Raw genomic sequence first — 15,387 nt, 5'->3', positions numbered from 1 at the left:
CACATTGAATTAAGTTTTCATTCACAAAGCAATATTTCCATCTTTAACTGTATCAAAAAAGATCTGTAATTGGCATTTATAGACTAACCTGTAGAGAAAGGTCAAAAGGTCAAACGGTCAGATGCCCGTTCCATGATAGTCAGGTTTAAGTGTAGACAAGGAACTAGAATCCTGACTCTACTCTATTCTACGGGGGCCCGCCCGTTCTAGAGGCCTGGTATTCAGTCCAGCTGAACCACTTTATTAACGGGTTGGAGGCCGAGGAAGAGTAATGTACTCCTGCGGTCTCGTATTCACAGTGATGTTGAACCGCTTGTTCTATTTGGGGGATAGTAGGGATTCGAGTGGAGCGCCAACACTGGGCAATCAGGGTTTTAGTTGTGATCAGAATATGGCCCATGATGTATCTGTCGTTATTGGGGAGGCCTCCGGTGGTCAGGTGGAAAATCGCCACTTTCGGGGTCGGAGAAATGGGAGCCTTCAGCACTGTAGAGATAAGTACGAAGACCGCTTTCCAAAGCCTGGAAATATAAGGACATTCCCAGAATATGTGGAAAAGGGAGCCCACACATCCACAGTTTCGCCAACATAGATTGGGGTTGGCTGGACTGAATTTATTCAGTAATACTGGAGTCATATACATGCGATGCAGAAGTTTATAGTATTGTTCGATGTGCGAGATACATTTAGACACATTTAGACACTTTTAAACCTATTTGAAAGATGTGATGCCACTCTTCCTCGCTAATAGGTTCATTCAAATCTTGTTCCCATTTCTGTAAGGAGGGGAATTTTGTGAAGCTCGATGGTTCTATTAATAAATTGTACCACCAGGAGATACTTCCTCTGCTACCCGCACTAGTCAATTTATTCTGGATGTATCGAGGGAGTGTGGACACAACATGTGGGTTCTGGGTTACGGTGGACAGCCAGTGTCGGAGCTGAAGGTATTTGAAGAAGTCCCCACGTGGGAGGGAGAATTGGGATTGTAGTTGTGAGAATGGTAATAGGGTTCCAGAGGTTGTAACCTCAGCGAGTGATGGTACCCCCCGCGAGGACCATGAGGTGAAGGAGAGATTTGGTATTAGGGAAGCAATGGCCTGGAGTGATAGCTGGGTGCAAGGTAATGATATGTCTGATCTTAGTTTTATCGCCTCCAGCCATGCCTTACGAGTGTGTATGGTAGAGGAAACTGGTGTCAGATGGCGAATATCCACTGAAACGGGGAGCCAGAGACAGTCTGAAAGTGGGCAGGGGGCCATTAAATTGCGTTCCATGGTCACCCACACTTTGGGGTCATCCAACTCAAACCAAGCCCCAATTTGGGAGAGTATGCTAGCGACTTGGTATTTGTGCAGGTCGGGGTATGCCACCCCCCCTTCCCGTTTTGGGAGTGACAGAGTTCTTCGGGCCACCCTTGGCTTAGACCCCCGCCATATGTATTTAGCAAAGGATGATTGGAATTTATTTAACAAAGGAGTGGGGATCAGGAGGGGGATGGTTCTAAATAGGTAAAGGATCTTAGGTAATATCATCATTTTTAGAGCCGCTATTCTGCCTAGCCATGAGATATGCAACATCATCCAGTCCGTGGACATCAGCGAGATCTTGTGAAGGAGTGGGGCATAGTTAGCTTGAATCATGTCCCCAATGGTAGGGGTGATGTGAATTCCCAAATATTTAAGGCTACTTGTTTGCCAGGAGTATTGAAATTTAGTTTTTAGGGATTGGAGGAGATCAGAGGGGAAGTTTAAGGGGAGTGCTTCTGTTTTGGACCCGTTTAACTTGTAATAGGATACAGCGGCATATTCATCTAGGATCACATGGAGGCCGGGAAGGGAATACTCTGGGTCAGTGAGAGAGAGCAGGACATCGTCCGCAAATAGGCAAATTTTATGTGGTTCACCCGATATCTTTGGGCCTTTAATAGTATCTGATGATCTTATAATCTCGGCAAGAGGTTCAATGGCTAGTGCAAAAACCAAGGGTGATAGGGGGCAGCCCTGGCGAGTGCCATTGGAGAGTCTAAAGGAGGGGGACAACAGGCCGCTCACAAATACTCTGGCTGACGGGGACGAATATAAAGCTGAAATGGATGTTAACGCACGGCCCACTATCCCAAACTTGCGTAAAACCGCATATAAGTAGCCCCAATGGAGTCTGTCAAAGGCCTTCTCTGCGTCTAAGGACAACAATAGTAATGGCTCCTCCGACCCAGAGAAGGCCTCAACTAAATCGATTATTCTTCTGGTGTTATCAGGTGATTGTCTGCCTTGAACGAAACCCACTTGATCCTGATTAATGAGTGTGGGAAGCAGCGGGTTGAGTCTATTAGCTATCATTTTGGCATAAATTTTTACGTCCGAATTAAGCAATGCAATGGGTCGGTAGTTGGATATGATAGTTGGGTTCTTTCCTGGTTTAGGGAAAGTGACTATCCTGGCTTCTAACATTTATTTCGGGAAGTTAGCTAGCGCGGATGCTTCATTGAATACCTGGGCCAGAATAGGTGAAAGAGTATCTTTGAAACAGGAATAGAATTTGTTAGTGTATCCGTCTGGGCCAGGCGCTTTGTCCGCGGGGAGTGACTCGATAACTGTATTAATCTCCTCAATCGACCATGGCTGAGCTAGTGTATGGAGGGCCGTCTCACTAAGGGAGGGGAGAGTAATCCGAGCCAGAAATTGGTCTATAGCGGAATCAGTGGGTTGTGGGGTCAATGGGTCAGTAGCCAAGTTGTAAAGGTTAGAATAATATGCGGCAAAGGCATTGGCAATATCCGCTGGGTTAGACACTTTGAGGCCTTTGTTGTCCGTGATTGACCGAATTCGGTCCTTCGCGAGTTTTCCTCTCAGCTTTCTAGCTAGAAGTCTACCCGCTCTATCTCCCTGTATGTAGTATTTTTGTTTAATTTTAGATAGGGATCTATGAACATCTTGTAAAGCTAAGACATTCCATTCTTCCCTAACCCGCATGAGGTCCCGGTAGATTTTGGAGTCAGAGGGGGACATTTTATGTCTAGCCTCCAGGTCCGCCAATCGGGTTTCTATATTTATCTGATGAGCTGCTGCCCTCTTGCGTATACGGGCAGCTGCCTGAATCGCGGAGCCCCGGACAACTGCTTTTAACGCACACCAGAAGGTAAATTGTGACGTTTCCTCTGGTGAGTTGGTTTCTACATACAAGGAGAGAGTCTCGGCAATAGTCTGCCGTGCCTCTGTGTTTAACAGAAGGTACTCGCCAAGGCGCCATGGGCTAGGGGGGGTTTGAGCAGAGGACAGGTTCCAGTGAATGCATACTGAGGCGTGATCAGACCATGGGACTGGCAGGATAGAAGCTTTAGTGATTTGTTGAAGGGCCCATTTGTCGGAGAGTGCTAAATCTATGCGGGAGTAAGTTCCGTGTGCTTGAGGGAACAAAGTGTAATCCCTTACATTAGGGTTTTTGGCCCTCCAGACATCGTAAAGGTCATATTCGTGTATTATTCTCCGAAAGGCGGAGGACTGAGAGGGCACTAGGCGATGACTATGTTTGGTGGGTTTCATTGATTTATCTAGAGAGGGGTCTACTACCAAATTAAAGTCCCCCATAACCATAAGTAAACCCTTTCGGCAGGATGAGAGGGTTTTACAGAATTTCCGTAGAAAAGGGATTTGCTTGGAGTTCGGGGCGTAAAGGGCCGCCAGGGTTACTTGTTTATTGTCTAGTCTCCCAATTAAAATGAGCAATCTACCCTCCTGATCAGTGACCTGTTGTTCCAGTACAAAGTCACAAGACCTAGATAAAAGGATGGCGACACCTGCCTTCTTACTTGGGACATTGGATTGGTAGCAATGAGGATAGAATGGGCTGGAGAATTGGGGGGGGGGGGGGGAGGATTGGAGGAAGTGGGTTTCCTGAAGGGCGACTACATGGGCTTTCACCTTATTGAAATATCTCAGTGCTAGTCGTCTTTTGTTAGGTGAGTTGAGACCCTTGACATTCAAAGATAACAGTTTAACCATTTAAACATCGAGTTAGGCATGTTACTTCACAGCTGATTCTTATCGTATTTAAAAAAAAATGTGTGCATTTCAAAATTAAAAAGGGAGGGACCAGAGGGGGAGACAAAAAACCAGAGCAGAAGATACAAAAGGGGGAAGAGGGTTGAAGGGAGTGGGATAGCTCCATAAAGGGGCTACAGAGGGCCACCATCTTAGGTGACACAGTAGGGGCGTGAGGGGGTAATTGACAACACTCGCACTCCTAAGAGAGCTGAGAAGGAGTATGGGGGATAGGGCACAAAGAGAGACAGGCCCCGTGCCCGCCTATTGGGGGGAGGATGAGAACTGCTAACATAGTAGCGGGCGTCTGTAAACAGAGACTGCCTGCGCTACATTATGAAAGGGCCAGGACACAGGGCATGTCTATTTATACTATACAACAATTGTAAACAAAAGAGTAGCAAATATGTCAATTGGCCTATAAAGACCTACTTTGCAGTTCCAGAGTGACTTAACGAAGTTTAAGGTAAGCTGTATAAAAAAAGAAACACAAAGTCAATCGTTTAGCAATATAGGCCAGTGGTGAGGTAGCGTCATGTAACAGTTGAAAAACTGGGCCATAATCCTGCGCGTGACATAATGTTAGTTAGACTTGTCTGCCACTGACCAATCTCGAGTGAGACGTAACTCATCGGGGATCTTCGGAGAGTCCACCTCCAATTTCCAGGAGGTCAGGAGTTGTGCACCCTCAGTGGGTGTAGTGGCAGTAAACATTGAGCCGTTTTTCCGGATGAGAAGTTTCGTAGGGTATCCCCATCTGTAAGGGATGTCAGCTTCTCGGAGGGCCTTTGTCACCGAGGAGAACGACCTGCGGAGAGAGAGGGTAGCTGCGGATAGGTCGCCAAAGATCTGGAGGTCTCCCAGGATGGCAGCAGAGTGGGTGGATGGTCTGGCGGACTTGAGTATTGAGTCCTTGATATGAAAATAATGGAGACGCATTAGTGTGTCCCGTGGGGCATCCTGGGGGGCGTTCCGGGCTTTTGGTAGACGATGGATGCGGTCCAAGAGGAAGTCAGTGATCTGTGTAGTTGGCATTAATTTTGAGAATACGTCAGTCACATATTGAGTGAGGTCCGAGTTAGAGACAGTTTCCGGGATGCCTCTAATTTTAATGTTGTTGCGTCTCGACCTGTCCTCCAAGTCGCAAATCTTAGATTGCAAGGCCCTCACCTCGTCTTGGGACCCCCTCGTGAAGAGTAAGGAGATCGTTGTGGGATTTGACCAGTTCATCCAATTTATTCTCAATGTGGTCAGTGCGATGTCCCACCGCCTCTATGTCCTGTTGGCAAGATTGGAGCGCTGATTTAAATTCAGCGGATATGTCTGTTTTAAATGAGGCTAGTAGCTGCTTCATCAGTCCCAACGTTAGGGGGGCATCGTCCCCTGCTGGAGGTTGTTGGTTATTGCTCATTGTGGTGGGATCGAATGGTGCACTGAGAGCTGATAGAGTAGGTGTACCGGGTCCTTTGTTAGCGACCGGCTTAGAGTTGGGTGACTGAGAAGAGGCTTTAAAAAAGCTAGCTGGGGGGGCGCCACCAAGTTCTTTCACTTTTTTAGGGGGCATGTTTGCCGCAGGAAGTGGGACGGTGGTAGAAATGCACAGACTTATAACAGACTTGGATGCGGGTGCAGGCTGATCTATTAGCAGGTTACGGCTGGATCATTGACATACCGCCACTGTAGTATTAAACTTCAAATCATATCGGGAGTGGTAAAGTGTGTCAGCACCCTCTAAGGCATATTGGGCGTCATATTTAAGGGAGAGCAGGACATATGAAACTGTATGCGTAGGGTGGCTACCATGCAGCCAGGGCCAGATGAGGTGGTCGTGTCAGCACTGGCCACCAGAGTCAGTGTCCTCTTTATTGGAGAGCTGTTAGTAGGGCTCCTAAGGCTTCTGGGGGAGCCAACCCAAGAGTGGTTAAGGGGTGTACTGTCAGTGGCCCTGTGGCTGGGGGTGAACCCTGGTGGTAGCAGGGTTCTGCGTGGGTCACTGTGTGCAGCTCTGTTCTGTGTGTCAGCAACTCAGGGAGAATGGGGAAATCAAGATGGCCGCCGCGAGTAGTGAGGCAGGGGGATAGAGGGGCTCCAGTGCTTTGCTGGGGCTCCTGGGCTGTTTGATTTTGTGCCCAGGGGCTGTGCTGGGTGTGTGGGGAGTCCCCTTACCTCAGAGGCCTGATCCAGGGGCTCCAGCAGCTCTGGCGCCCCCGTGAAGTGCCGCGATCCGGATGTGGAGCTCGGCCGCCGGGTAGCTGCAGTTCTTGAGGCCGCGGCTTGGTGCTGCGGGTAGGCCTCAGCCTCCGGGAGCTGGAAACTGGGATCCCCGGCTCCGTTTTTCGTGCCCCCTCGATCCGGAGGCTCCCCACCGGCTTGGGTTCAGGTGTCCAGAGAGGCCACAGATCGGGATTTTTAACGGAGGTATAGCAGGAGCTGTAAAGCTGAGCGTCCTGCTTCCTCCACGGCTAGGCCACGCGCCCGGGCATGCAATTTTTATTCATGTGCTTATAGCACATGAATATATATTTTAATTTAAAAAAAAAATATATATATATATATATATATATATATATATATATATATATATATATATATATATATATATATATATATATATATATATATATATATATATATCTTTTTTTACACAGAGCAGCCAGCAGGGGGCCGGGAGCCGAGCCGCTCATTAGATATTCATATATTCACTGCACCCGATCATTACATATGCATGATCGGGAGCAGTGAATATACCCGGTCCCCTGATGGCTCGGGGGGGGGGGGGGGGGGGCAGCTTGTGCTGCCTGGGTCCCGGGGAGCCCACCTCCCCCCCACATACATTCTGGGGCAGGCAGGGAGACTTACATCTCCCTGCCTGCCACCGTCCCACGGCTCCCTGCAGTGGTCGAGCGTCCGCTGCAGGGGTTAAGATTCGCCGCGAGGGGCAACTCGCCCCTCCGACATTGAATACAGGGAGAGCGAGTGGCAGCCAGCCCTCCGGAACACAGCGAGTGTGCAGCGAATCCTAAACAGGATTCGCTGCACACGGCGATAATTTACATTGAATACTGCCCATAGACTGTGCTCGATAAATGGCAGAAGCTGATTTGTTGCTTTTTCATACCCTCCTACAGTAGGTGTGACATATCTCCCCAAAGTCTCCTTACAGATGTCCCCCACTTAAAGCCTAATTGGAGTGCAGGAATTACTAATTTCCAATGGAAAATGTTCTACTGTTTACTTCTTATGTTCAAGTTTTTTTTTTTTTTATTCAATATTTTTAATTGATTTTTAGACAAACATACAGACGGTACAAACAAATAAGAAAAAGGTCTACAGTGTATAGTAGATAGGTTGCAGAATTACAGGATATGTCCAATGCCATGGTAGCACCATTGCATGTAGACATATAATAGTAAGACGCTTGCCATTTGGACAGGATCTTCCAGAGATACAGGCACATGTAGGGTTGTCACCTCTCCAGGATTGCCTGGATTCTCCCTGAATTGGTGGTAAGTAACCCTCCAGGACGTTTTTGCAGCCTCCCGGATTCTGGGATTCTCCCGGAATCCGGATGACTTTGAAAGCCTCCACAGCCTCCCAACTGAGTGTGCACACTGTCAGTGGCATAGGGAGGGTGGTTCCAGTGGAGCGTTAATGGCCACAGGGCATGCACAGTGTGTCTCCAGCACTTGCGAGTTGCTGCCCACCCCACAGCTCCCTCTGCTTCCAGAAATATTTAACCTGGGTCGCGGGAGAGGACGGAGGAGCACTGTGCAGCTAACAGCTTAGGATGCTGCAGCAGCGCTACCTCCCAAACTGAGCCTCAGATGAGAGATAAGCCTGCTGCTACTGTGTATCAATCCCAGGGGACCTCTGCCGTCTGTGCTGTCAGCTGAGGAAACGGTGAGGCCAGTGATGAGGGGGGTGTTTGAGTGTGTGGACGGTCAGTGTTTGGGGCAGATATGCATGTTAGAGAAGTGAGGGGGTGGGGGAGGTTGCTGCGAAGTTGTTGTCACTGGTGTCAAGGTGAGGGGAGGATGTATGAGGTATCTCTGTATAGGAGTTGTCATTAGGGGAAATGTGTTAGTAAATGTAACAATAGGGACTTCAATACATGTCTGTATTCGAGGCCACGCCCACTTTTCTGAAGCGGTCATGCATGTTTTACAAAGCCACTCCCACTTTTCCGGGAGCGCACGTGCACATGAAGGTGTGTGAGGGGGGAATCTCCAGGAATCGAAGATGCCTGAGGTGGCAACCCTAGGCACATGTCATATATAGGCACCAGCATGTAAGTAGAAATATAAATAAAGTAGAGGGGGCACATAGTGTAGCCGGATGTATACATACTATCCCCTGCTCCTTAGTAAAACTCAGCAACTACCCAAAGGCCCCATTTGGGTATATCCAACGATAAATGAAAAAGGGCAGATGATGAAATAGGACATATGCAATAGAATGCATAACCTCAAGTTTAACACAGGAAGTCTACGTGCCCAATTAAAATTCACCAGTACAAGTTCTTACGGTCAAGTTTAGCAAATTCCTGAACCATCCACATACTCGTATCATCCACTAGTTTGACATACAAAAGGTCGACATAACGTAGACCACTGAAGGTTGATAGGCCTTACATTGAAACACTCAGTGTTGACATGGCTTTAGGTCGACATGGTCATTTGGGTGACACAAGCATTAGGTCGACATGGGGTAAGTCGACAATTAAAACGTCAACATGGGTTTTTCACTCTTTTTTGAGCCGACATGTGCCGACAGGTGGTATTTCATGCTCTACCATCCATTAGGGCATGGTGGGAGAATAGAATAGTGTGCTGAGCATAGCGAGGCATCGTGTCCAAAGCATGGCAAGCGCAGAAAGCCATGCGAGTGGACGCTGTGCACTGATACGGTGTCCATGTCAACTATGTCGACATTTGGCACAAAAAAAATGTGAAAACCCCATGTCAACCTTTTGACTATCGTCCTTCCCCATGTTGGCCTAATGACCCTGTCGAACAAAAGCCATATCGACCTTTTGAGTGTGTCAACCTAAGGCCTGTCGACCTTCATTGGTGGACCTAATGCATGTCGACCTTCCTAATGATCCACATCCCTCCATAAGCTATTTGGACCAGTTACCACCCTCAACACAGTTCACACAAAACTTACATATTCTCCTTGTACACTCACCCATCCCACCAATCATAGGCCAACTTTGCTGTGTGGCTAAATAATATACCCCAACAAGAACCTATTATCTTTGCAATATGGCTGGACCAATTTGCAGTTTGTAACACCTATCTCCTCATTTATTAAATTCCTTTTTGTCTTTAGATTGTACGTTTTGTCTCTCTGTTATTGCCCACTTTTGTTTTAATACTGTTATGTTTGCAATTGCAGCAGAATATGTTAGCACTATTGAATACATTGTAATAAATAAATAAAGCCTCTCATACCGCTTTCACACATTTCAAAAATCTGTATTTTTAAATGGTATTTAAAACGGGTCTGAGCCTTCACATTACCGTTTTAAATACCGTTTAAGTACCATTCACATCAGTCAACCCGTTTTATCCCCTGAACACGTTTCAAGGCAGAATGCAGGGGACAGCCTATCACAGGTCTGTAATCTGTTGTTTTTACTAAATACCGTTTCAGAGCCATTCTCACTGCATAAAAAAAACGGCTCTGAAACATGTATAGGCTTTTTAAACGTTTTGAAATACCGGTTATCTTTAACCGGTAAATCAACTCTGGCGCTTTCCCACTGCAGCCTTAAACGTTTTGAAATGGGAAAAAAAACGGCAATATACCATTTAACAAGTGCGGTGTGAAAGGGGTATCATGCAGTTTATGCATCCCAAGCAACCTTATGTTAGCTGATGCAATGATTGGAACAGCAGCTATATTCTTCACGTGTATTCTGTGTGGTAGATTGGTAAACAGCAATGCATAAAATAGATCTAATTATGTGTTTTTTTATTTTTTTTATTTTAATTCTTATATAATGTAGTTAATAATTGGATGAGGGGAATGAATCTAATACCATTGCAGCATTTGGCACAAACTACCGTATATAAATGTTTCCATCTATGTGGCTGGCATGTTGCCATAGTAATAGCGGGCATAAAAGCTTTGCTACAAGTGCCCAAGATCCCCTTCTGTAATGATGGTAGTGTTGCTGAGTTACTATAGCAACCAAGCAATCACAAAATTCAGAATAATTCACATTATTTCCAGAGATTGCACAGCAAATGCAGTTCAGGTACTCTTTACTTAGATGGGCGCCAGCGATTGAAATCGCGGGCGTCGGGGGTAAAAATCGCGGTCATCGCGGGTAAATCGGGATGGCCGCGATGCCCGCGATGACCGCGATTTTCCCATAGGGAACAATGTTAAAAAGGCTGATTGACCGCGATTTTACTGTTAAATGCCTCAATGGACCCGATTTGGCCATAGGAATCAATGTTAAATGGGCCACAAGCCCAAATAGGCACAATTAACCCTTAAATGTCCCCCCCAATTTTTAACGCCACCCCACGATCCACGCCAACCCGAAGCGTGGCGAGCGCAGCGAGCCCGCGAGGGGCAGCGGTACGCGTCCTCCGACCTTTTCATGCTCTACTATCCACTAGGGCGTGGAGTGAGAATAGAATAGTGTGGCGAGCGCAGCGAGCCACCGAGCCCGAAGCGTGGCGAGCGCAGCGAGCCCCGCGGATACCTTCACAGGTAGACGCGTCCCCTCGCGGGCTTCACAGGTGTCCGCGTCGCCACGGACACCTGTGAAGCCCGCGAGGGGACGCGTCTACCTGTGAAGGTATCCGCGGGGCTCGCTGCGCTCGCCACGCTTCGGGCTCGGTGGCTTGCTGCGCTCGCCACACTATTCTATTCTCACTCCACGCCCTAGTGGATAGTAGGGCATGAAAAGGTCGGAGGACGCGTACCGCCGCCGCTCGCCACGCTTCGGGTTGGCGTGGATCGTGGGGTGGCGTTAAAAATTTGGGGGGACATTTAAGGGTTAATGGGCTCTGTGGCCCATTTAACATTGATTCCTATGGCCAAATCGGGTCCATTGAGGCATTTAACAGTAAAATCGTGTCCATCGGGTCTTTTAACATTGATTCCTATGGCAAATCGGGAGCATCGCGTCGCGGGCATCGCGGGTGCATTTATGGCCGGCCGCGACGCGACCGACACGATTTCCATGTTTAACATGGGTTTCAATGGGAAATCGCGGGCATCGCGTTGGTCGCGTCGCGGCCATACATAAATGTACCCGCGATGCCCGCGACGGGCGCCCATCTAAGTAAAGAGTACCCAGTTCATTACCTCCGTGCTTTGGTGCACCACAATTCCCATCAAGACTTGTTTATTGAACTTTTGTTTAATGTGAATTATTTAGCTTTCGCTATTTAAATTCATTTGTATAAAAAAGGCAAACATATAAGGCCAACACAATTAGAATAGACAGTGAGAAGGGCATTAGAATAACAATGAATTTGACCGTCTTAAAAATATTTCTGGATATTCTAGGAATTATGAAATCAGTGATTGATAACTGGTGAGAAATGTTACGTGGATCACCGGTGTTGTTTATACAGTGATTTCCAGAGGGCAACTGAATTGTAAAGGAAAGGAAGAGGTCTCCGCAGTATTGCATCGTTTTACAGAAGAAGCAGAACCAATGAATCGATAGCCAGCTCTGCCCCACCAGTCTCTTCATGTAACGGAGCCCAGCACAGGCGGATGACCTTTCTTCTGGTGTTACACAAGTCATTGATTCTACCAACTACTTAGACGCTGCTGCTGCTGGGAGCCTTAATGACATGTGGTAGTCACTAGTTCATCAATAACCCTTTCACTGCAGTGTAGCTATCAGCACGTGACTGTAGAGAGCTAGGATATGGTAAGGTCTACAGTGTCTAGGTAGACAGTTATTAGATTGACCCCAAAAGATCGACATTGACAAAAAGGATGACACAAGCACAGGAAAAGGTTAAGTTTTTCACATATTTTTTCTGTCCATGTGGACACGTGTCGACATTGTCCCCCAATTACAGTTACAAGTACCCTTGCATCCATCACTCCGCTTGGCACACTTTTCCGTTCCCAGTCATAGACCAGGTGAATCGTAATGCATGAAAAGAAAAGAATTTTCGGCCGTTTGTCAATGTCAACCTAGTACATATACTTAGTGCATGTCCTAGTACAGACCTTTTGTCATCTTCGACCTAGTGCAGGTTGACCTGTGGGTGTTGACCTATTGGTATCAACCTAGACTCTGTAGATCTATCAACTGGTACTAATTACGTTTCTGCTGCTCCCTGTTATGATAATCTGGGGTGAACTCAGGGTTAACCCTTGCTCTGACTGGCCAATCTGCAAGATGTTGATAACAGCCTGAAGTGTGATTTTGTGGCCAAAGTGGTGAAGCTCCAGCAGCACCTGACCCTGACTCTATTACTATATCCTGAGTCGGCTGGCACTTGTGCAGGTCTTAGACTTCGCCACTAATAGCCGCCTTTTCAGGGCAGACTAGCTCCACCCTGTACTTGGATGCAACCTGGTCTTTCGCGGTGACACAAAGTTCCAACCGAGTCAGGGTACTGGTAAGAGGATAAACTGACTGACTAGATAACACAAAGATAAACTAGGCTCTGCAAATGACAATGTACTAATATATGCAACCTTGTAGACAAGGACTGAACACAGGATTTGCAGCCTTTATCGCTATAATGCGAATCCTTTGCAATAAACCAAACAAGAACTATAACCAAGGTATTGCGGATAGGTTGGCAACCTAATTGCCTAAGGGACACCGTCGCAAGGCTAGACCAATATCTCCGGCATCTGCTGTGAAACAAACAAACATGAAACATAAACAAGACAAGTCAGCATGAGATTAGGCCTGTGCCCTAACCGCCTCCATGACTCTGTCTCAGGACAAGGGCTATGGCTTCCGCTGGCGCTGTGAGAATACCAATGGCAGATTGTAATGAAAGGTGCGACTTCCACCGCAATGTGTGGGGCAGCCACAGGTACTCACAAAACCTCTGGGCAGAAGCTGGTCACAGACAAGATCTCACACACTGGAAGCAGGGTTTCTCTGACACAGGCAGGATCTCACAGGACACCCAGCAGGTGTGCTTCCTGTAATACTCAGACAGTCGTTTGCTAGGAACTCTGAGAATCTCTGGGAATATAGAAATCACCAGGAACAAGGAGTATAGTAAGAGTATCACAGGAATATAACCGGCTGGGTTTATTGCTTGGAGCATACCTATATACCCAGTGGCTTAGGAGGCAGCCACACCCAAAGACTAAGGTATGCATGGAAACAAGGCAAGGTGGATCAGCCAAAACCTGGAGTGCTGATCCGGGAAGCACAAAACCCACCCATAACATGAATAACAATGGCTGCTGTGGTCGCAGCCCATGACACTCACCGTAAAAGGATCTATACACACTACACAGGGTCTGTAAATTTCATCTTGAGAGACACAAACACTGAACACAAAACTATTGAAATAAATGCATTAAGTGAATTCTATATTATTATGTGATAGAAAATATAGCTAAACATAAGACTGCCTAGCTGGCCAGCAAGTGCAGGCTATTAAATGAATTAACTGAATTGCATAGTTGCTTCAATTGGGTAGCCAGGGCAATAATTGAAATTAAACTAAATACATACATGCAAATAAGGCACATTTTTGAAAACCAGGGATGTTTGTGATATATTTTTGATAAATAGAGCACTTACTGAAAGATGCTTGTTAAACATTTTGGCAAGTTGGCATGAGGCCATGGGCCTATACTCCACATTATCTACAAAGCAAAGTTATCTTTCTTTGCCCTGTTTACATTTACCTAGTCTTCCTGGGTGCTTTTTTGCACCCAGGTAGTGCATGAAAAATTACCACATGCAATATATCAAGGGGAGATTGTATACGACTTCTCAGAGGGAAGAAGTTGCACAAATGTATGCCCAGCTTTATATTTGCATACCCTCCAACATATGAAGGGCAGAAATCGGTACACATTCGGAAAGGGGCGTGGTCAATGGTAAAATGGGCGAGGTCACTCACTTTCCGAATGTGTACTGGTAATTTTTTCGATATATAGATATTGGTATACACAGGCATACAGCCAAAGGATTCCTGCAAACTGCATATGACACATTGATATTGCACTGACCCACAGCGTGCCCCCCTGCCCCCGTCTGCTGCAGGGTACAACAGGGTTACCTTTGTTGGCCACTTCCCAGGCCGCCTCGAACAGCACAGTGTTGTCAAGGTCCAGGTCATTGTCCCAGTCTTCCAGTCCAGTGAGGGAGGTGACAGACAAGCTCCTGGCCAGGGGCATCTTGCAGGAGGGTGGGAGAGCCGAAGCTGCTGCACTCTGAGGGCTGGTTACCAGGGTCAGTCAGCGGTGCCAAGGGTGGCCTGTTCTTGAACTATCTGCTGCACCCAACAACCACATGGACCGTCTCCACTGATGCCCCCCTGCCACACTGAAAGCCCCCCCCCCCCATGCAGGCGGCGTGTACAAGTTGTATGACATGGACGCATGGGTGTGATTGGAGAAGTGGGTGCCGGCAACTGGCACCCTAAGCCCCCTGGGAGATGTAGTTTGGCCGGCCACTCACCCTCCCCCTCCCCGAAGAGCAGCCGGCTGTGAATGAAACTACAAATCCCAGAGTCGGAGGAGCCAGTTATCAAAAAACGGTACATTCGGTACACTTTGATTTAGCCGGTACAGACCGTTAAAAAACGGTACTGTACCAGCTAAATCAGTACAGTTGGAGGGTATGTATTTGGGTGAGTTACTGTATATTGTTTTTGTGCAGGGGAAATACTGGCTGCCTAATTTTGAAACTGCAATTTAAATTTAAGTTTGAACACTCTCCATGTGTTACTTTTGCCCTACCTACAATGCAACATGGTTTTTAGAACAAGATTTCCCCCTTAGGAGTTACGTTTTGAAAGCTTGGTGGGTGAGCCAGCAGGAATAGTTCTCCTACTTTGTAGAGCACAATGGGGATCAATTGTAAATGACAGGCGGACGTTTTGCCTCATAACTTCAAAACTAAGCAACCGATTACACACGGCCATTTTTATATAAATCTACAGCCCGAGACCTTTAATTTAGTATATGATCTGCCCTGCTCAGACAATGGCATCACAAACATATGTCACTCATAAAAGTTGTCCTTCTGATGCTATTAGATTGTTTGGTTGCCCTGAGCAACCTCCCATCTTAATAAATAAACCCCACATTTTTCCTCATTGCAATATGAAAGATTTCTGAAGTAGTTAAATGAGCCCAAATGTATATTGGTTTTATG

At 46.9% G+C, this 15,387-nt stretch overlaps 1 protein-coding gene across 1 annotated transcript in view; it reads right to left on the bottom strand.

Moving 5' to 3' along the window:
• Positions 1–15,387, bottom strand: part of RASSF5 (Ras association domain family member 5) — a 104,949-nt gene that overhangs the window by 88,613 nt on the left and 949 nt on the right. The window lies entirely within an intron of this gene.

Source organism: Crinia signifera, chromosome 2 (assembly GCF_055691185.1).
Source record: "Crinia signifera chromosome 2, ASM5569118v1, whole genome shotgun sequence".
NCBI lineage: Eukaryota > Metazoa > Chordata > Amphibia > Anura > Myobatrachidae > Crinia > Crinia signifera.
Note: the sequence above shows the minus strand (reverse complement) of the source record. Positions and strands in the feature narration are given on the sequence as shown.